The 21,999-nt window shown below is 39.0% G+C and overlaps 5 non-coding genes and 5 pseudogenes across 5 annotated transcripts; all 10 read left to right on the forward strand.

Annotated features, from left to right (window-relative positions):
- The first annotated feature begins 163 nt into the window (after positions 1–163).
- On the forward strand, positions 164–282 carry LOC147493519 (5S ribosomal RNA; annotated as a pseudogene).
- A 1,097-nt stretch (positions 283–1,379) lies between these two features.
- Positions 1,380–1,499, forward strand: LOC147493520 (5S ribosomal RNA; annotated as a pseudogene).
- A 355-nt stretch (positions 1,500–1,854) lies between these two features.
- LOC147493521 (5S ribosomal RNA) lies at positions 1,855–1,973 on the forward strand. Its single transcript, XR_015200567.1, has one exon. It is a non-coding gene; the product is annotated as a 5S ribosomal RNA (ribosomal RNA).
- A 376-nt stretch (positions 1,974–2,349) lies between these two features.
- Positions 2,350–2,468, forward strand: LOC147493522 (5S ribosomal RNA). Its single transcript, XR_015200529.1, has one exon. It is a non-coding gene; the product is annotated as a 5S ribosomal RNA (ribosomal RNA).
- Positions 2,469–3,339: 871 nt separating this feature from the next.
- On the forward strand, positions 3,340–3,458 carry LOC147493523 (5S ribosomal RNA). Its single transcript, XR_015200536.1, has one exon. It is a non-coding gene; the product is annotated as a 5S ribosomal RNA (ribosomal RNA).
- A 127-nt stretch (positions 3,459–3,585) lies between these two features.
- On the forward strand, positions 3,586–3,704 carry LOC147493524 (5S ribosomal RNA). Its single transcript, XR_015200517.1, has one exon. It is a non-coding gene; the product is annotated as a 5S ribosomal RNA (ribosomal RNA).
- Positions 3,705–4,803: 1,099 nt separating this feature from the next.
- LOC147493525 (5S ribosomal RNA) lies at positions 4,804–4,922 on the forward strand (annotated as a pseudogene).
- Positions 4,923–5,504: 582 nt separating this feature from the next.
- LOC147493526 (5S ribosomal RNA) lies at positions 5,505–5,624 on the forward strand (annotated as a pseudogene).
- Positions 5,625–5,745: 121 nt separating this feature from the next.
- Positions 5,746–5,864, forward strand: LOC147493527 (5S ribosomal RNA; annotated as a pseudogene).
- Positions 5,865–5,986: 122 nt separating this feature from the next.
- LOC147493528 (5S ribosomal RNA) lies at positions 5,987–6,105 on the forward strand. Its single transcript, XR_015200530.1, has one exon. It is a non-coding gene; the product is annotated as a 5S ribosomal RNA (ribosomal RNA).
- The last annotated feature ends 15,894 nt before the right edge of the window (positions 6,106–21,999 follow it).

Below are 21,999 nucleotides of genomic sequence, written 5' to 3' on the forward strand. Positions count from 1 at the left end.
AGTACATTAGGAGGATTGGTGTCCTCTTGTTACACCGATTTTTGCATTTTTTAAAAAAAAAAAAAAAAAAAATAAAAAAAAAAGTCTAGGTTTGTTTCGATTTTAAAATAGGAGTAAGTTCGAACATGAGTTAAGTCAAATATAAATAAAACCACAAAACTTTTGGTGCGATCATACCAACACTAATGCACCGGATCCCATCAGAACTCCAAGTTTAAGCGTGCTTTGGCGAGAGTAGTACTAGGATGGGTGACCTCCTGGGAAGTCCTCATGTTGCACCCCTATTTTGCAATTTTGCAAAAAAAAAAAAAAAAAAAAAAAGGTTTATTTCGATTTAAAAAATAGAGTAAGTTCGAACATGAGTTAAGTCAAATACAAATAAAACCAAATATAAATAAAAACCGCTTTATTTCGGGATGCGATCATACAAAGACTAAATGCATCGGATCCCATCTGAAGTCCGCAGTTAAGCGTGCTTGGGCGAGATTAGTACTAGGATGGGTGACCTCTTAGGAAGTCCGCGTGTTGCTCAACTCTTTTGCAATTTTTTTTTTTTTTAAAAAAAGAAAAATAAGAAACCCAAGTTTGTTTCGAATAAAAAATGGGAGTAAGTTCGAACATGGATATGAGTAGGTCAAATACAAATAAAACCACAATATTTTGGGTGCGATCATATCGCAATAATGCACCGGATCCCATGAACTCCATGATTAAAGCATGCTTGGGCGATAATAGTACTAGGATGGGTGGTGACCTCACAGGAAGTCCTCGTGTTGCACCTATTTTGCATTTTTAAAAAAAAAAAAAAAAAAAAAAAAAAGGTTTGTTTTGATTTAAAAATAGGAGTAAGTTCGAACATGAGTTGGGACAAATATAAATAAAATCGCTTTATTTTAGGTGCGATCATTCCATCACTAATGCACCGGATCCCATGAGAACCCACAGATTAAAGCGTGCTTTGGGAGATAGTAGTACTAGGATGGGTGACCTCCTGGGAAGTCCTCGTGTTGCACCCCTATTTTGCAATTTTTTTAAAAAAAAATAAATAAAAAAATAAAAAATGCCTAGGTTTGTTTTCGATTTAAAAAATAGGAATAAGTTCGAACATGAGTGGGTCAAATATAAATAAAACGCTTTATTTCCGGTGCGATCATACCAGCACTAATGCACCGGATCCATCAGAACTCTACAGATTAAAGCGTGCTTTGGCGAGAGTAGTACTAGGATGGGTGACCTCCTGGGAAGTCCTCTTGTTGCACCCCTATTTTACATTTTTTTTAAAAAAAAAAAAAAAAAACCGAGGTTTGTTTTCGATTTAAAAATAGGAGTAAGTTTGAACATGAGTTAATCAAATATAAATAAAACCGTAATATTTCGGGTGATGCGATCATACTAGCACTAATGCACCGGATCCCATCAGAACTCAGCAGTTAAGAGTGCTTGGGCGAGAGTAGTACTAGGATGGGTGACCTCCACAGGAAGTCCTCGTGTTGCACCTATTTTAATTTTTTTTTTTTTTTAAAAAAAAAAAAAATAAAAACCGAGGTTTGTTTTGATTTAAAAATAGGAGTAAGTTCGAACATGAGTTGGGTCAAATACAAATAAAACCGTAATACTTTTGGGTGCGATCATACCAGCACTAATGCACCGGATCCCATCAGAACTCTACAGATTTAAGCGTGCTTGGGAGAGTTGTACTAGGATGGGTGACATCAGGAAGTCCTCGTGTTGCACCCCTATTTTGCAATTTTTTTTTTTTTTTAAAAAAAAAATGGCGAGGTTTGTTTCGATTTAAAAATAGGAGTAAGTTCGAACATGAGTTAAGCCAAATATAAATAAAACCGCTTTATTTTCGGGTGCGATCATACCAGCACTAATGCACCGGATCCCATCAGAACTCCGCAGTTAAGCGTGCTTGGGCGAGAGTAGTACTAGGATGGGTGACCTCCTGGGAAGTCCTCGTGTTGCACCCCTATTTTGCAATTTTTTTTTTTTAAAAAAATAAAAAAATAAAAAATGCCGAGGTTTGTTTCGATTTAAAAATAGGAGTAAGTTCGAACATGAGTTAAGCCAAATATAAATAAAACCGCTTTATTTTCGGGTGCGATCATACCAAAGACTAATGCACCGGATCCATCGAACTTTGCAGTTAAAAGCGTGCTTTGGCGAGAGTTATACTAGGATGGGTGACCTCCAGGAAGTCCTCTTGTTGCACCCTTATTTTGCAATTTTTAAAAAAAAAAAAAAAAAAAAAAAAAAAAAAAAAAACCGAGGTTTGTTTTCGATTTAAAAATAGGAGTAAGTTCGAACATGAGTTAAGTCAAATATAAATAAAACCGCTTTATTTCCGGGTGCGATCATACCAGCACTAATGCACCGGATCCCATCAGAACTCCGCAGTTAAGCGTGCTTTAGCGAGAGTAGTACTAGGATGGGTGACCTCCTGGGAAGTCCTCGTGTTGCACCCCTATTTTGCAATTTTTTTAAAAAAAAAAAAAAAAAAAAAAAAAACAAGGTTTGTTTTTATTTTAAAATAGGAGTAATTTCGAACATGAGTTAAGTCAAATATAAATAAAACCGCTTTTATTTTCGGTGCGATCATACCAAACACTAATGCATCGGATCCCATCGAACTCCTTGATTAAAGCGTGCTTGGGCGAGAGTAGTACTAGGATGGGTGACCTCATGGGAAGTCCTCGTGTTGTTGCACCCTATTTTGCAAAAAAAAAAAAAAAAAAAAAAAAAAAAACCGAGGTTTGTTTGATTAAAAATAGGAGTAAGTTCGAACATGAGTTAAGCCAAATATAAATAAAACCGCAATATTTTCGTTTGCGATCATACCAGCACTAATGCACCGGATCCCATCAGAACTCCGCGAAGATTTAAAGCGTTCTTGAGAGTAGTACTAGGATGGGTGACCTCACAGGAAGTCCTCATGTTTTACCTATTTTGCAATTTTTAAAAAAAAAAAAAAAAAAAAAAAAAAAAAAAAAATCGAGGTTTGTTTCGATTTAAAAATAGGAGTAAGTTCGAACATGAGTTAAGTCAAATATAAATAAAACCGCGCTTTTATTTTTTTCGGGTGCGATCATACCAAAGACTAATGCACGGATCAAATGAGAACTCCTCCTTGATTAAAGCTTGCTTGCTGGGCGAGAGTAGTACTAGGATGGGTGACCTCGGGAATTCCTCTTGTTGCACCCCTATTTTATAATTTTTTTTAAAAAAAAAAAAAAAAAAAAAAAAAAAAAAAAAAAAAACCGAGGTTTGTTTCGATTTAAAATAGGAGTAAGTTCGAACATGAGTTAAGCCAAATATAAATAAAACCGCAATATTTTCGGGTGCGATCATACCAGCACTAATGCACCGGATCCCATCAGAACTCCGCAGTTAAGCGTGCTTGGGCGAGAGTAGTACTAGGATGGGTGACCTCCTAGGAAGTCCTCGTGTTGCCCTAAAATTTTGCAATTTTTTTTAAAAAAAATAAATAAAAAAATAAAAAATGCCTAGGTTTGTTTCGATTTAAAAATTGAAGTAAGTTCGAACATGAGTTAAGCCAAATATAAATAAAACCGCTATATTTTCGGGTGCGATCATACCAGCACTAATGCACCGGATCCCATCAGAACTCCGCAGTTAAGCGTGCTTGGGCGAGAGTAGTACTAGGATGGGTGACCTCCTGGGAAGTCCTCATGTTGCACCCCTATTTGCACCCCAATTTTTAAAATTTTTTAAAAAAAAAAATAAAAAAAAATAAAAATGCCGAGGTTTATTTTGATTTTAAAAAGGAGTAAGTTCGAACATGAGTTAAGTCAAATATAAATAAAACCGCTTTATTTTCCAGGTGCGATCATACAAAGCGTTAATGCATCGGATCCCATCCGAACTCTTGATTAAAGCGTGCTTGGGAGAGTAGTACTAGGATGGGTGACCTCTTAGGAAGTCCCTCGTGTTGCTCCACTATTTTGCAATTTTTTTTTAAAAAAAAAAAAAAAAAAAACCCAAGTTTGTTTGATTTAAAAAATGGGGGAGTAAGTTCGAACATGGAGTTAAGTCAAATATAAATAAAACCACAATATTTTTGGGTGCGATCATACCAGCAATAATGCACGGATCCCATCGAACTTCCATGATTAAAGCATGCTTGGCGATAATAGTACTAGGATGGGTGACCTCACAGGAAGTCCTCGTGTTGCACACCCTATTTTGCAATTTTTTAAAAAAAAAAAAAAAAAAAAAAAAAAAATGCCGAGGTTTGTTTTGATTTTAAAATAGGAGTAAGTTGAACATGAGTTGGGACAAATATAAATAAAACCGCAATATTTTAGGTGCGATCATTCCATCACTAATGCACGGATCCCATGAGAACTCCACGATTAAAGCGTGCTTGGCGATAGTAGTACTAGGATGGGTGACCTCACAGGAAGTCCCTCTTTTGCAGTTTTTTTTTTTTAAAAAAAAAAAAAAAAAAAAAAAAATAAAAAAGGTTTGTTTCGATTTAAAATAGGAATAAGTTCGGACATGAGTTAAGTCAAATATAAATAAAAAACCGCTTTATTTTCGGGTGCGATCATACCAGCACTAATGCACCGGATCCATGAACTCTCAGTTATTAAAGCGTGCTTATTTGAGAGTTATACTAGGATGGGTGACCTCACAGGGGAAGTCCTCTTGTTGCATCTATTTTTGCAATTTTTAAAAAAAAAAAAAAAAAAAAAGGAAACCGAGGTTTGTTTCGATTTAAAAATAGGAGTAAGTTTGAACATGAGTTGGGTCAAATAGAAATAAATCCAGAATACTTCCGGGTGCGATCATACTAGCACTATTGCACCGAATCTCATCAGAACTCCGCAGTTAAGTGTGCATGGGCGAGAGTTGTACTAGGATGGGTGACCTCCTGGGAAGTCCTCGTGTTGCACCCCTCTTTTGCAATTGTTTTAAAAAAAAAATGAAACCGAGGTTTGTTTTGATTTAAAAATTGGAGTAAATTCGAACATGAGTTGGGTCAAATACAAATAAAACCGTAATACTTTCGGGTGCGATCATACCAGCACTAATGCACCGGATCCCATTAGAAACTCTGATTAAAGCGTGCTTGGGCGAGAGTTGTACTAGGATGGGAGACATCCCGGGAAGTCCTCTTGTTGCACCCCTATTTTGCAAAAAAAAAAAAAAAAGAAAATGCGAGGTTTGTTTCGATTTAAAATAGGAGTAAGTTCGAACATGAGTTGGGTCAAATATAAATAAAACCGCTTTAAATTTCCGGTGTGCGATCATACCAGCAATAATGCCGGATCCCATCCGAACTCTCCGGAATTAAAAGCGTGCTTTGGAGAGTAGTAGTACTAGGATGGGTGACCTCAGGAAGTCCTCGTGTTGCACCCCTCTTTTGCAATTTTTTTTAAAAAAAAAAAAAAAAAAAAACCGAGGTTTATTTCGATTTTAAAATTGGAGTAAGTTCGGACATGAGTTGGGTCAAATATAAATAAAACCGCATGACTTCCGGTTGCGATCATACCAGCACTAATGCACCGGATCCCATCAGAACTCTACAGTTAAGCGTGCTTGGGCGAGAGTTATACTAGGATGGAAGACCTTTCGGGAAGTCCTCTTGTTTGCACCTTTTTTTTACAAAAAAAAAAAAAAAAATAAAAAAGGTTGTTTCGATTTAAAAATAGGAGTAAGTTCGAACATGAGTTGGGTCAAATACAAATAAAACTGCAAAACTTCCGGGTCAAAACTTCCGGGTGCGATCATACCAGCAATAATGCACCGGATCCCATCAGAACTCCGCAATTAAGCGTGCTTTGGCGAGAGTAGAACTAGAATGGGTGACCTCCTGGGAAGTCCTCGTGTTGCACCCCTTTTTTGCAATTTTAAAAAAAAAAAAAAAAAAAAAAAGGAAAACGAGGTTTATTTTGATTTTAAAATAGGAGTAAGTTCAAGCATAAGTTAAGTCAAATATAAATAAAAACCCTTTATTTTCGGGTGCGATCATACCAGCGTTAATGCATCGGATCCCATCTGAAGTCCGCAGTTAAGCATGCTTGGGCGAGAGTAGTACTAGGATGGGTGACCTCATGGGAAGTCCTCGTGTTGCACCCCTTTTTGCAATTTTAAAAAAAAAAAAAAAAAAAAACGCGAGGTTTGTTTGAATTTAAAATGGGGAGTAAGTTCGAACATGAGTTGGGTCAAATACAAATAAAACCACAATACTTCCGGGTGCGATCATACCAGCACTAATGCAAATCAAATCCATGAGAACTCCCGTGATTAAAGCGTGCTTGAAGCGAGAGTAGTACTAGGATTGGTGACCTCACGCGGAAGAAGTCCGTGGTGTTGCACCCTATTTTGCATTTTTTTTTTTTTTTTTAAAAAGGAAACCGAGGTTTGTTTTGATTTAAAAATAGGAATAAGCTCGAAAATGAATTGGGACAAATACAAAGAAAACCACAATACTTTCGGGTGCGATCATTCCAGCACTAATGCACCGGATCCTATCAAAACTCCGCGGTTAAGCGTGGTTCGGCAAGTGGTAGTACTAGGATGGGTGACCTCCTGGGAAGTCCTCGTGTAGCACCCATATTTTGCAAAAAGATACCTAAGTTGTTTCGATTTAAAAATTAGAGTAAGTTCGAACATGAGTTGGGTCAAATATAAATAAAACCACAATGCTTCCTGGTGCAATCATACCAGCACTAATACACCGGATCCCATCAGAACTCGCAGTGAAGCATGCTTGGGCAAGAGTAGTACTAGGATGGGTGACCTCCTGGGAAGTCCTCGTGTTTGATATGTACCCAAAACTGTAATATTAAACCCCGAGAGACATAGCATTTTGGTCGATTATGTGTTTAATAATCATGTAATAATTATATTTTCGTACTTTTGCAGGTTTCCGCATTTAAAATGAATATAATGATAAAACATACATCGAAGTACGGGAATACTGGAAAATTTGAAGTTTCCCACTCAACCCCAGTGAAGCCCAATGAGCGACTAGAGCGAAGTTTCCAAACTAACGTAACCGATTGCATAACGGGTCCACATATATAAAGAAGCAAAAACTTCCAAGCTCAAATCTAATAAATCTGGGTGCCGACTTTGGCTAGTGAACTGCAAGAGTGACAAACTCTACGCAAAGACAGAAAGTTGTAAAAACTCCAAAATATTTGCCACTAGACATACTAAGTCGAACCACTCAAGGCCCCAAAAGGCATGACGAAAAGATAGGCAAGTGGCAAGTGATGGTTTTAATTTGGTGCCACCTCGCAATATAGAAGACACGTACCAATTCAAACCAGGTGGTTTGAATTGAAATTGGCTAAAGGACGAAACCTTAATAAGGTAAAAACAAAACTTTGATTCTCAAAGTTTTGAACGTTTCAAATAACTAACAAACAAAAGCCAATTAAATCTTTCAGGAGACATCAGCCTATATATATGAGGGGGTCACCTTTGATATTCTTCCTTCAGCATTTTCATGCTCTAGCATCCGCTTAGCAATTAGTTAGTTTTATTTCAGCACTTACATTCCGTCATTTTTATTCCAAAGAACTTAAAATATTGTAAGTCAATTTACCCTTAATACTTGATCATTTCTTTTTATAGTGTAATTCCGTCCTACATTTATTTACTTAATGTATACAACAAGTTTTATTATTCCCTCAATGACCATGAGCTAATCCCCCCCCCCTCGGGGGTAGGGTTATCTTTGCTTCGTGTGAGAACGGATTGACTCTGTAATATTCTAGAATCACTACTTAGGAATTAGGCATAGATTAGACATCCGGTCCCAAAATGGATCGAGACTGTACAAATTTGGAGGCCGATGCTCCGCATCAGTCTCGCGCGCTAATCCAAAATGTCTCGCGAGCGACTCTATGGTGTCATACAACTCTCCAATTTGTCCAGCTGATGTGGAATCAAGCCAGGAGCTGAAATGATATTCCAGAGATGAAATATTAGTTCAACTCCTTATGCTAGTGCGATGCGGCTCAGAGATGTGGGCATGCGCTAGGGATCAATACTCGACGTCGTCTCCGAACACGAGAGGAATTAGAGATGTAGTGATGTGAGAATATAAACTGTTAAAAAATAATTCTTGCATGAGTATGACTAACTCTCTCCCTGTTTCTCTATCTTGTTTACCTACATATAAATCACCGTAGTAATTTACATTATTTGCATTATCGTTAATTTAATTAAAACCAACTAAGAATCCTAAAATCCTACTCACCAAAAGTTGTAATTCCAGTTGTGAACCTTTCCGAGCCCTAAGGTTTGGACGATCCCTTACTCGACCTATCCTACCAAACCCACGTGAGTAAGGTAACTTGACTAAAACGGACGACTATACGGACTTTGGACTTCGGACTTCGGACTGTGGACCTCGGACTTAATTAATCAAGAAAACCAATAAACGTACAATTTAACACGTTTTTATGAAATGGCGTCACTGCACGCCGAAGGACTCTGGACTTAACGTAATAACTGGAACACATCACGTAAAACCCCCTCCCCTACCTCTTCATTTTTTTAATTTCCATTTCTTTTGCAATACTAATGTATTACGTACCTATTTGCCCCAACTTTTTCTACTAACAAATATCTGTGAACCAGATCTTGTTTATTTTTATTAGCACAGTTTAAGTATTCCGTAGGAACTTGAAGTACTGAACTGACAAAAGAGTCTCGGACGAGACTAAATTAATAACACGCGAGACTAACCAGGAGTATCAACACTCCGGTTTTCAGGTACATGCCACTTTCCTTTTCAGTACTCTTTTGGACTCTCTTGTCCAGTTTTTCCAGTAAGTTCACGAGCTCGGGAGTTAGTTGATCATGTACGAGAAATCGCGGGACGCCAGGTCTCAAATTCTTAAACTCCTCAAACTTTGTCGAGGATATTATTTGGTTGTTACTATAACCTGTTTTACCTTGCATGTTTGTGTGTTGGCATAAGAACTCTTTGCATATAAATGTGATTCGTCATTACATTTTCACGTTAACATGATCAATATGATTCGAATATATTTGGATGTATGTCTAATTTCAAACCACCTGCTTAGAATATTTTTGTATGTATATGTTACATCAATTCACGAACGCGATATTCATTTGTATGAGTTCGTTCTCGACATTCCCCTAGCTCACATATAACTCACATATAGTTGCACGTATAAGTAATATAGATTTGCATGTGTAGACTTTCTGCGTAAACTAGTATATGTTAATTAGTTTCTATTTTGGCATCTATCGTTTTTAATTGCATATTTCGTAATCACGTCTCCATAATACATTAATTACGTAAACTAAAAAAAATATAAAATAAAATAAAATAAAAAAATAATAATAATAATAAATCATAGTAATTAAAAATTTCATCTAAATCATCTTAATAACACACCGCATAATACACCATCATAAATCATCATCCTATTCCATTAGTGCCTAGGAATCTTGAAAAAAATTGAGGTTGCCTAATTAAGGAACGTGCTAGCATGAACAACCTCCCTCAATTCTCTCAGGTGACACGGCTCTTTGGAATATTCACCGTTATCCTAGCTTACTGCTTTCAAGTTAGCAGCAGTTTCGGGGAAGGCGTGCTTCACCTCCCTCTTTCCTTAATTCTAAAACCTCCAGTCATAATTCGTTCCTTATGAGCCTTAAATTAAAATTTATATTTGTATGAGACTACGGTCTGGTAAACATAATGAATTAGAACTTACATATCGTAAAAAATACAATAAACAACTGCTTATGCTATCTCCTAGACATAGTTCCTCCTCCGTAAATCAACCTCGTCAAACATCTCTGTTGCCATCATCTCCCTTAATTATGGCCCAGGAAAATCCCACAGTCGAGAAACTCCTTTCGAATTTCTATACTGCCTTACAAGAAGGACCTGCTTCTTGCATTAAACTCAACGCTATTGTAGGTGACTTTCGAATTCTGCCAAACATTTTAGGTTTGTTACCCGTTTACCATGGTCTAGACCATGAAAAACCGTACAATCACCTTCGTCGGATGCAACAAGTAGTCACCACTTTCCGCCATCCGACTGTTACCAACGAACAAGTCTTGCTTAGGTTGTTTCCCTTCACCTTAGCTGATAAAGCGGTTTGGCTCCGCGGGACAAAGCGCCCGCAATCCATTAACACATGGCCCAAACTAGTACAAGCATTCATGATAAAGTTCTATACTCAGAAGAAAACTACAGAAATGCTTCAAAAGATTCAATTCTTTCGCCAGCACCCCCAGGAATCCTTTTCGGAAGCATGGAGCAAATTTACTGATCTACTTCTCGAATGTCCCCATCATTAACTCGACACTGCTGTATTAGTCCATTCATTCTTTAATGGTCTCTCTGACCATCAAAAGGAAATATTAGATATCATGAACGGCGGTTGTTTCATGGACAAGGGCACTACTGAAGCATACACTTTTCTTGAGAAACAGGCCTCACGAAGCACCTATTGGGGAAACACTGATTCTTTCAGATCTTCTAAAGACACTCCTACCAAAGTTACGTCTATGTTCGAGGTCAAACCCGATCTGGAATTAAAAAATGTAATCGAGTCCCTAAACAAAAAGGTCGATGCTCTTTCGGTACAAGTAAATGATCAAAAACCCAAACAGGTCATGGCTGCCAACGCTTCCCCATGTCCTCTTTGCTTAAGTCCTGAGCACCCTAATTCTTATTGTCCTTTGGTATACGAGTGCCCTCCCAAATCTTCTGAAGAGGCTTGTGCTTTCAACATCCCTAATGCACCTTGGCGACAACATCCGAATTTAGCTTGGACACCCCCTGCCCAACAACAAGCTCCTCCGGGTGTCAACAACGTTCCTCTACGACCACCCGCGAACTACAATTCCTATCGTCAAGGAAATCCTCCGCAATTCCAGCAAGGGCAAAGTAATTTTCCCAACAATGCAAATATAGGGTACCAAAACAACCGCAACCTTGTTCCCGCTAATCAAGGATATGGCTACCAAAATCAACCCGAAGTAAATAATAAGCGTGAACTAGTTCTGTTGTTCATTGGGTACAATCCACGGCCGATAAAACAAATTTGAAACTTTTTGACATACATGAATCAACAGAATCAAATCCTAGCTTCTATTCAACAGTCTCTTCAGCTGTTAGCTCAGGATAAAAGTCAAAAGGGCGTGTTCCCTGGCCAAGCAATTCCAAACCCTAAGCCTACAAACATTGCCTTTGAACTCAACAATGCACTAGGATCTAGTAATCTAAGCCAGGGTGAGGTAAATGCCATTACCACTATTTGTTCTGGCCGAACCATCGACAATAAAATACGTATGCCAGACGAGGAATCGACCGAAACCACGGCTGACGTCCTTCCAACTCCTACCTCGCAACCTATAACAGACGAAGTTGTACCTTCCAAATCTACACCCACGTCCCTAGGAAAAGACGTCACTGATCCTTATGCACGATTCTGCCCAAAAGATCCATTCCCTGCCTGTTTGGTAAAGAACAAACGTGACGAACATTTCGATGAGATCCGTGAAACCTTCAAAAATTTGACCATAAACTTACCTTTCCTAGATGCGCTTAAGCATTTACCCAAGCATGCCAAGTTTTTGAAAGGCATGTGCACCACCAAACGACATACAAATGTTCCTCAACAAGCGTTCCTCACTGAGCAGTTTCCCTCGATTACTACTACCAATGGTGTGGTAAAGTATAAGGACCCAGGTCGACCAACTATACCACGCACGTTGGGCGACAAGTATACCGCTACCGCACTTTTAGACCTAGGTGCCAGTATTAACCTACTTCCCTACTACTTATTTAAGCAGTTAGGTCTTGTGTATTAAAACCTACCAATATGACTCTGCAACTCGTGGATCGCTCCATCAAGTACCCAAAGGGCATAGTAGAGAACGTCATAGTCAAGGTCCAAGATTTTTACTACCCAGTTGATTTTGTAATTTTAGATACTGAAGTGGCCTGTGACTCCATTCCTATCATCTTGGGATGTCCTTTTCTTGCAACTGCTAATGCTCTCATAAATTGTCGGGACGGTTCAATGACATTGTCTTTCGGGAACCTTTCTGTCGAACTCAACGTGTTCAAATTAATGAAACAATTTCCCGATCCTATAATGGAGGGCGAGATTAGCTTGGTTGATAGTCTGGAACATGATTATTTCACAAACTCTTTTCCCCCAGACGAGATACACCAATTTCTTTCTTTTGATAATCCTGAGTTTGACGATGACTCGTACATAAAGGATGTCCACGCATTATTAGAGTTGGTACCACTATTTGATCCTACTACTGCTTTGCAAACTAATTCAGAAGAACCGGATTCGCTCTTTTCCATTAAAGAGATGATCCCTCACGAATCCTTGATCCCCAATCCTCCAACTCCGGATTTAAAACCTCTACCCTCTGATTTGAAGTACGTGCATCTCGATCTCGATGGTGGTCACCCTATAATAATTTCTGCTCACTTGACTACCGACGAAGATTCACATTTGATTCATGTCATTCGTGAACACCACTCCACTATCGGATGGTCCTTAGATGATATGAAGGGAATAGACCCTAGCATATGCACGCATCGCATACATCTCGATGACGGCACAAAGACATCGCGAGAACCACAACGCCGCCTTAATCCCGCCATGAAGGAAGTGGTGAGAGAGAAAGTTTTACGTTTACTTGATGCGGGTATCATATACCCTATCTCTGATAGTGATTGGGTTAGTCCTATCCACGTTGTTCCCAAAAAGTCCGACATTCAAGTTGTACAAAATGAAAATGGTGAGTGCATCTCCACTTGCATTCCATTAAAATGGAGAATTTGCATTGACTATCGCAAACTTAATGCCAGAACACGTAAAAATCACTTCCCTCTCCCATTCATTGACCAGATGCTAGAACATTTAGTCGGTCATGCTTACTACTATTTTATTGATGGCTATTCCGGATACTTTCAAATTGTCATCGATCCCTACCGATCATCAAAAAATACAACTTTCCGTGTCCCTTTGGAACCTTTGCATACTGAGGCGAATGCCTTTTGGTCTTTGTAATGCCCAGGCACCTTCCAACGCTGCATGCTTCACATTTTCAGTGATATGGTGGAGCGTTATATGGAAGTCTTCATGGACGATTTTTCCATTTACGGAAATTCCTTTGACGACTACCTATCCAACCTTTCTAAAGTATTAAGCAGCGTTGTAAGAGAAAAATCTGGTACTCAATTGGGAGAAGTGTCATTTCATGGTTACCAAAGGACTTGTTCTAGGTCATATTGTTTCGAAAGACGGGATAGAGGTTGATAAAGCTAAAATTATTAAAATTGCTTTGCTACCTTTGCCACGTACAGTTCATGATATCCGTGCCTTTTTAGGCCATGCTGGGTTTTACAGGAGATTCATTCAGGATTTTTCTAAAGTTGCTCGACCTTTAACAAATCTCCTGCTTAAGGATGCAGTATTAGACTTCAATTTCGATTGCGAACAAGCTTTTGATACTCTAAAAACCGCTCTTACTACCGCTCCTGTCATTCAACCCCCTGATTGGTCCCAACCATTCGAACTGATGTGTGATGCTAGCGACTTTGCTATTGGCGCCGTACTAGGCCAACGACATGATGACAAACCCGCTTTCATTTACTATGCTAGTAAAACTCTTAATGACGCTCAACGTAATTACATAACAACTGAGAAAGAGTTCCTAGCTGTTGTCTATGCCTTGGATAAGTTTTGCCCTTACCTAGTTGGAACATCCACTATCGTATATACTGACCATGCCGCACTTCGGTACTTACTCGCGAAAAAGGACTCAAAACAACGATTGTTCTGCTGGATCCTTCGGTACTTACCTATAGGGATGTCTCCTTACCGCATTGTTTTTGGAAAACCTTGTCATTTGCCAGTTGAACTTGAGCATCATGCCCTTTGGGCCATCAAAAGACTCAATTACAATATCATCGAGGCAGGCGAGAAGTGAAAACTGTAATTAAATGAGCTTGAGGAGATTCAGAGTGATGCTTATGATCTCTCGAAATCCTACAAAGCTAATATGAAAAGAGTGCACGACAAGCACATTTTTGCGTAAGGATTTTAAAATTGGCAAAAAGTTTTTCTTGCACAACTCAGATTACACATTTTTTCCGGTAAATTGAAAATACGATGGTCTGGTCCTTTCATTGTGTCAGCTGTGAAACATTATGGGGCAATCTCTTTGCTTAATCCACAAGATAACAGCGAATTTCAAGTCAATGGACAACGCCTAAAATATTACCACAAATTACGCTCATCAGATGTTGAACAGACTCTTCTTTAGGATCCGGTCTACACAGACTAGATGTTTCATTTGGCGTACTCAATCTTGTTTCTATAGAGGGTATGCCATTTTGGTAGCCGGGCCATCTTCTATCTTATGATCTCCATAGTTCTTTGAAGTGTGTGGTTGCAAGCGCTGGAACCTTAGTCCACAAAAACTCTATTTGAACGAAAGTATAAATGTCTTCGCAACACGAAAGCAAAGCGTGCTTTTCGATTAAACGATGGGTACCTAAAATTTCACCTCCTACCTTCTCTTCCCTTTTCTACTCTCTACCTCACGAACTTCAGCTAATCATTTGGTGTAAGTCTCACTCATCACGAATAAGGAATAGTCGTAGTACTTTTGCTCGTAAAAGCGATGTCTTGAATGACGGGGCTGGTGTATGCATTGTCAAACACCCTTCTGTCTAGGTCTTGACTTCCTATCCGATACTAGCCAGTTTAAGGTATACTTTTGTCTGACACCAGCTGCGCAGGATAATCTTCGTCGCCGCGCCGTTTCTCCTATAGGTTGAGATTCGTCTTGAGAATCTGACGTTAAAAAACTCGACTCGTCTTGAGGATCTGACGTTAAAAGACTCACCTTGTAGATATGTTTATATTGTTGCCTTTTCCCTTTGCATTAAGTTTTGCACATGAGATTCGTGTCCAACCTCAGATGACGCATACTTGGAACACAAACGGGCAATGGATTCCACCAGACCAACCCTAGAATTGGTTACTTTGAGTTCCCTTGGGGCGGTTTGAGGATAGCCGTATGTAATAAGGGTAATTTTATTAGACTGTAGCGTGCACGGTCCAGGATGGTACCGTCCTACCCCTAACCCCATAATACATAGAGGTAAAGCCACAGTCTGGCTGGATTGGGTTCGCTCCAGAGCCGACATGACAGTTGTCTATGATTTAAGATGGTGACTCTTATGGACATCCAGTGTTTTCACGTATATCTCCCTTGTATATAAATAAAACCTTTGTTTATAAATAAAACACTCTCCTTCTTTTCAAAAACTCTTGTGACCTTTGAATGACTCATATAATTGGATAGCATTTTTTGTGCCGATCATTTCGATATCTCATTCATCCAATTCGGAGTCCAAACGAGTCGTGGGTAAGCGTTTAGTTTTTTAGTCTTAAATTGGGTTTTTGGCTTGATTTGGGCTTCGGAAAATTTTTGGCCCAACCAAAATATCGAAATCTCGAGCCCTTTAAACCCGACAAACCCGACCACACGCGTCACCATCGCTCATTTCTTCTTCCCTAAATTCCGGATCTTGCCCCCTCTCATTTAAGTCTCGCACGAGATAGGCCCACATTAAATCCAGGTCTCGCGCGAGACTGTTACAACTCCGACCACAATTCCCTTCCACAAGAAGTCCCATTTCTCCCCTCATCATTAATCAATATCCAGCCTCTCCCTAAGACCCGGTGATGGCGGTAACAGCGTATTTGTGTGGAAAATTTTTGGAAATTTATTTGAAAACGGATGTTTGCTCCATTCTTTGATAATGAAATCCACTCTAGAGGATGGGAGTACTTGTTATATGCTAATGGAGGGCTTTATTCAAAGGATTTGGTGATGAAATTTCACGACAATGGGAGCTTTAATGGCGACCATTTTTGGGTTCTTGTCGTGGGTGTGAGCCACGAAGTCACACCTGTTTTGCTCTCGGGATCACGGGCATTCCTCTGGTCTACCACGCGTCTTTCAACCAGGCGGTTCGTGTACCCAATGACGGACTTACGACCTAATGCTTTCGACACGCTTAATCGAGGGGAGAGTACAACAACATAGGCGGAAAATGCGCGTATCGTATTTCGGTCGCGACGGAACCGGTTAGTTTGTGACTCAATGGCTGGGGGACTGAGCGTCATTGGCACCTCGAAGCCCTCGGATATCAACAAGACCTTCCTCCACCTTTCTCGGATCCTCTAGGGGCGAAGGGGGTTCTGCATCGTTACCTTTCTTTTTGATATTATTACACATGCCACTCTTAGATCAGCCTCTTGTTGTTGTTCACCAAATGCGCAAGTTATGATTACCTTGGGTTTTCTATCCGCCACCCTGCTACTCCCTATACCACAATATGAGAATATGCTTATCTTCAAGAAATGCATATTGGACCCTTGGGAACCCACAGCACCAAGGGCTGCTGAGCACGCTAGCGTAGGCTCATCTCACCCACCCTACTTTGATGAGACTGCCATGAGTAAGATCACCCACCCCATAGATGCCTTACATGTTGTGAACAATGATTTGAGAGACATGTACACTTGCCAGTTATCGATGAAACGTACCTTGGGCGAGTTAAGGACAGATATGACCACTCGCCACGAGTCGATGACAGACAGCATGGGCGAATTCCAGCAGGAAATGAGAGCTTCCATGACTACATTTCAGGACCATATGCTTACGCGCCAGAACCAATTCCAGCGAATGTTCATGGCGAGCCAACATCAGTTTCAGGCTCAGGTGATGGATAATCTGGGTGATATCCAGGAGCAGTTAGCCTCCACGGGAACTTCGTCTTGCCGCGACGTCGCGGGATTCACGGTTCTTCTTCTGCGTGCCCGAGGAGGATTCTTTCGCGGCCCACGAGGATCATCAGTAGCTAGTTTATTTTTCCAGTCTTGTATAATATTTATGTTAGATATTTGATTTATGTGTTTGCATTTCCAGCTTAATAGTAGGATATGTCCTAAATATTTCTGCCTGGATATATTAGTTATATCTAATATTATATTATATAGGTAGGAACATATATAATAATATTAGTAATAATAATTTATATAAATATATATAAATATATATATACATATATATTTTAGATGTCACACTTAACAGCAAACTTTATCGTAAACTAACGTTTTATTAAACGGTCATGAAAACGCACAAAAAAACGGTCAGAAAATGGTCATGAAAACGCACAAAAAACGGTCAGAAAACGGCAATTTTCTTTCTATAAATAAGTTCAACACTTCCTCCACATTCACTCATTTCATATTCTTCCCTCTACACTTCTTATTCAAAAAAATTGTTTTTAGTCCGCTCCAAATTTCAAGCTTCATGGATGCACTATAAAAGTTTGAGCAGCGGCAAATTGAATATGCTAATCAAGTCTTCATGCTTGTTTGTTTCATTATAGTAATGTTGTAAATGTAGCATATAGTTCTATATAATATTTAGGTTTGTATTTCATTTCCCGTATCATTATGTTGTGTTTCCATACCGTTGTACGTTCTTACATCTTATTGTGATAGTATATCTACTTTTGCGCATATCTTAGAAGATACACGTGGTCTAACTACCCTGTGACACCTCGATCCGTATCTTTTATATTTTCGGATTGGTGCCTATTTATAACAAGGATAGACACCTCAAAAATATAACTTCCCTTTTTCCAAATTTTTTTTTTCTTCACCACTCCATCCTTAATGGCTCTCACTCGAAGTTTCGTGCCCGAGCAATATTTTATGGAAAACTTCCAAAATGGTCTTTTTCATCCCTTTTTTGACATAGAAATATCACGTCGAGGATGGTACCCTCTTTTACATCATAAGAAAGCATTTTATTCCAGAGAATTGGTCTTGTTGTTTTATAAAAGCGGTTATTTCCAAAACGGGCAATTCTTTGTCCGTGCTAACGGATGCGAGCGTGAATTGACTATGGAAATCATCTCTGAGGTAATTCAAATTCCTATTACAAACCAAGGAGTACACCTTTAGGATTCACCTTTTCGACAATATCGGTATCGATGTTTGCAACTATCCTTCACGGCCGAATACAACGGAAAAACCGTATTGTTTATCGGCGATCTTTGCAAAAGAACCAATTATCTCGTGATCCAATGGGTAGCTCATAATGTGCTCAAGACGTCTAAGACTTCGAAATAACCAAACCCTCCTCCATCTACTCACGGGTCTTACTGAGTAAGCTGCAATGATTTTGCATTATTAAATTTCTCGGAACGCGATCGCATGCGTGCGGGGAAAAAGGCGACTCCTTTACCAACCATTGTGACACTTATCATGATACGTTGGGGTTTTTCTAGTACTTTCGTCATACACCTCTTCGAACAGGCAACATTCTTACCATTCACTCAGTATGTAGGAACGGATTCTGGAACCCCGACGTTGCGAAGAACCATATCGGTGCAGAAACCGACTAAGATTGTTCCGCTGACAACATCTTCACTGAAAATGCATTATGCAACGTATTTAATCCCATGAAAGGGCTTCGTTTAATGCAACAAGGACTGATGACATTATTCAAACATCAGAACATTATCATCACCAGTCTTCTTGAATTTCAGGACCTGCGGACAATAAACGAAGAGGAACAAGCATAATTCTTGCACAGCCACAACCAATTCTTGGCAAATCACACTCTCATAATGGAGAACCACGCCGAGATTTACGCATTGACGAAAGTTTAAATGTTGCAAAGTACATTTGCCGCGGATTGACGGCATAGAAAATCTTATAAATAGATCCCTCCCACAAAAGGATCCTCGCCGTTACTTTGGCCCATGAAACCATTTAAATTTTGCAATTTTATATTATTTGTCATTTTCTTTTTAGTTTTTAATTATAGTGAAATTTTCTTATGGTAATTTTCTTTTACTTAATTATTCTCATCATACTCTAATATTTGTTTATCCTTGTCTAAACAGGTCACATTTTTTTTCACACTTCTTCTACAATGGAAGCTCCGAAGATGATTCCAAAACAATATTTCCATTCGTTGCTGAATTCTCCTGCATATGGACATCTTTTCAGAGACTACATCACTCAAGTTGGTTGGAACTCTCTTATTCTACACCCGGAGCAGACATATTCCCCAGGTTTGGCAACTTATTTTTATGATCACATGGAAGATCTACCAGCTGTACAGGGTTTCCCTTTGAATGGATTTACACTCCGTATTGGTAACACCCGACACTCTTTTATGAGCCAAACTGTTGCTATGGCTCTAGACCTTCCTCCTGACCCGGACCTCCCCATTCAATACATGATAGAGAATGACTTTAATGACTATTCTAGGGAAAATTTTGCTGCCCGGTATGGCGATGGCATTGCCAGCGTCGATGAAGCGTGCGAAGGCGGCCAATGGCGGACTTCACTATTCCACCGGCCCGGTATGACCATGAATGTTGGAGCTGCCATGTTATTTATTCTTCGAACATCATGGGGGATTGGCATTTTTCCACTGCATCAAAGTCAGCTTGTAAGACATTCCATGCCTTGGCCCAGCAACATACCGCCTTTGACATTACAAACCTAGAAATTGAGAATCTTAAGAGGGCTCGGTCTTTCGGCAAAGACTATATCACCGCCCGATTACAACATGCAGGATAGTGACGACGTACTTCCCGCAGTTTGCGGCCACCTTTCAGGATTGGGTAAAGGTCGACTCTATGTGTCCAACAAACAAGATAATTCGTTCTTTGGGATTTAGGACATGGCGACGCCCTGCAAGGTATCTAAAGAAAGTTCGTTCTTTCCTTAATGATGATAAAATGATAGCTCATCTAGACAATTCAAAAAAGTGGAAGTGGAGCGAAGTCTGGAAAGCTATGATAGATTGGCGTGATGCAAAGGAATGCCATTTCTATAGGGACGAGGCAAGAATGGACTATCCCCCAGTTCAAGGTTGGGGCAATGTGAGTTGATGCATGTACATATTTGTTTTACGTTTTGATGTGAAATAAATAAATAACCTAACAGTGTACTACTCTAACAATGTGCTTCTACTTTTATGATGTATAATATATAGTGTGTTACAATAAATTTGTGGAAGATGTCACCTATATTTTTGCTCAAAGCCTCTCAGGTATACTCTTTCTTCCTCTTAACACTTTGAGGACCACGATTAATACATTTGTTGGGGGTGGTGAGAACCTTTTGCAAAAATTAGGCATGCATAGTTGTATATAGTTTACTTGATGTCTAAATAAATGTATTTAGTGACAAATTTCGTTTCCTTTCTATGATGAAAAATATTTAGAAATCTCACCCTAGCATCATAATTAGGACTTGTTCTTAGAAACTTAATTTAATACGTATACAATAGTTTTTACATCTTTTCATGAGCATTCATGCACTGACTATCATTAAATGTACACAGCATTAAGTTTCTGGGACCCACGGTTAGACAACTTAGTTTCCATATCCTGTAAGAATCTAACCAAAAGCCTTAAAATGTGTGATATATGAGTAATGACACAGAGGAGTAGTTCTTCCGAATAAGAGAAGTTCACACGTCTACTTACTTGATCACTATCCAAATCCTAGGCGAGAATTTAGGCCTTCTTTGGATCGATATAGCCAAAAATTCACACCTGTAAAAAAAATTTACCGCTAATCGCTCCACTGAACCTTTCATTAATCTTTTCTACTTCACCAAAAAAATCATTACCCATCTATTAACCACAAATAAATAAGCCTACCTAGATGATGAGTATGAGAAATAGGATGAAGTGCAGAAAAATGAAAGAAAAACCTTGTCACAAATCAAAATCGGTTACTGTTTTAGAGAAGAAAAGAAAAAGAAAAAAATAGAAATATGTTTCCAAAAATCAAAAGAAATATCAAGGTTAGAATTCCCCCCAAAAAATCAAATCAAAAGGGAATACAAAAGCTTGAAAAATTCAAGTATGGAAACCCATGTTAGAAGCAGGAAAGAAAATAAGGATTCTCTAGTATAAATATCTCGAATACCTTATTCCCTCATACTTATCATTTTTGAATTTTCCATTCCAGTTTCTTCTACACTACCTCCTAAGCCCCATAACACCTAATAAAGACCTCTAGCTCAATTAGGAGTAGGATAGTGTGATAATAAGTAGTAGTTGTGACTTCTCGACCTCGACTCCTCGGACTGTCATTGAGTATGTGAGGAAACGTGTGCCCACTGCACACTGGAGATAGCAGAACTTGAGTGGAAAAACAAGAGAGAAATTGTGTTTCGACACATACCTGTCAGAACCTATTTAAGAATGCTATCCAAAGGATTCAGAAACGGCCCTTCTCGTACATTTCATTATAAGATCACTGCATGCATGCTCATACATAGATGTTTTGATTATTGTATGTATATTAACTTGAAATTCGAAAGAATTAAATCCTTGTTTCCCCCGCTAGTGAGATATCTAAATACCTGAGATTAATTAAGGAAATAAGCCTTTGTTACTGAGTCGTTGTAGTATAAACAAAGTTTGTGAGTATCTTCTCTAGAAAACTCTCACGAGGCTATAACTCGTCCACTAGGGAATTCCTAGTGGTTCAAGGCCTTGTTGCATATGGTCAATGCAACCGCACTCTGCGAAATGAGATTTAGCTTAGGACAACATATTTTTGACCACTTATCATTTTAATGTCTCCTCTTTTCTTGAGGACAAGCAAAATGTTGTTTGGGGGTGGTGTGATAAGCACCCAAAACTGTAATATTAAACCCCGAGAGACATAGCATTTTGGTCGATTATGTGTTTAATAATCATGTAATAATTATATTTTCGTACTTTTGCAGATTTCCGCATTTAAATGAATATAATGAAGCCCAACAGAGCCTGACTATAGCCGAAGTTTCCAAAAGAACAAAAAAAGTGCAGAACGGGTCCACATATAAAGAAGCAAACAAACTTCCGGAAGCTCAATCTCGATAAATCACGGGCCG

Source organism: Coptis chinensis, chromosome 6 (genome assembly GCF_015680905.1).
Source record: "Coptis chinensis isolate HL-2020 chromosome 6, ASM1568090v1, whole genome shotgun sequence".
NCBI lineage: Eukaryota > Viridiplantae > Streptophyta > Magnoliopsida > Ranunculales > Ranunculaceae > Coptis > Coptis chinensis.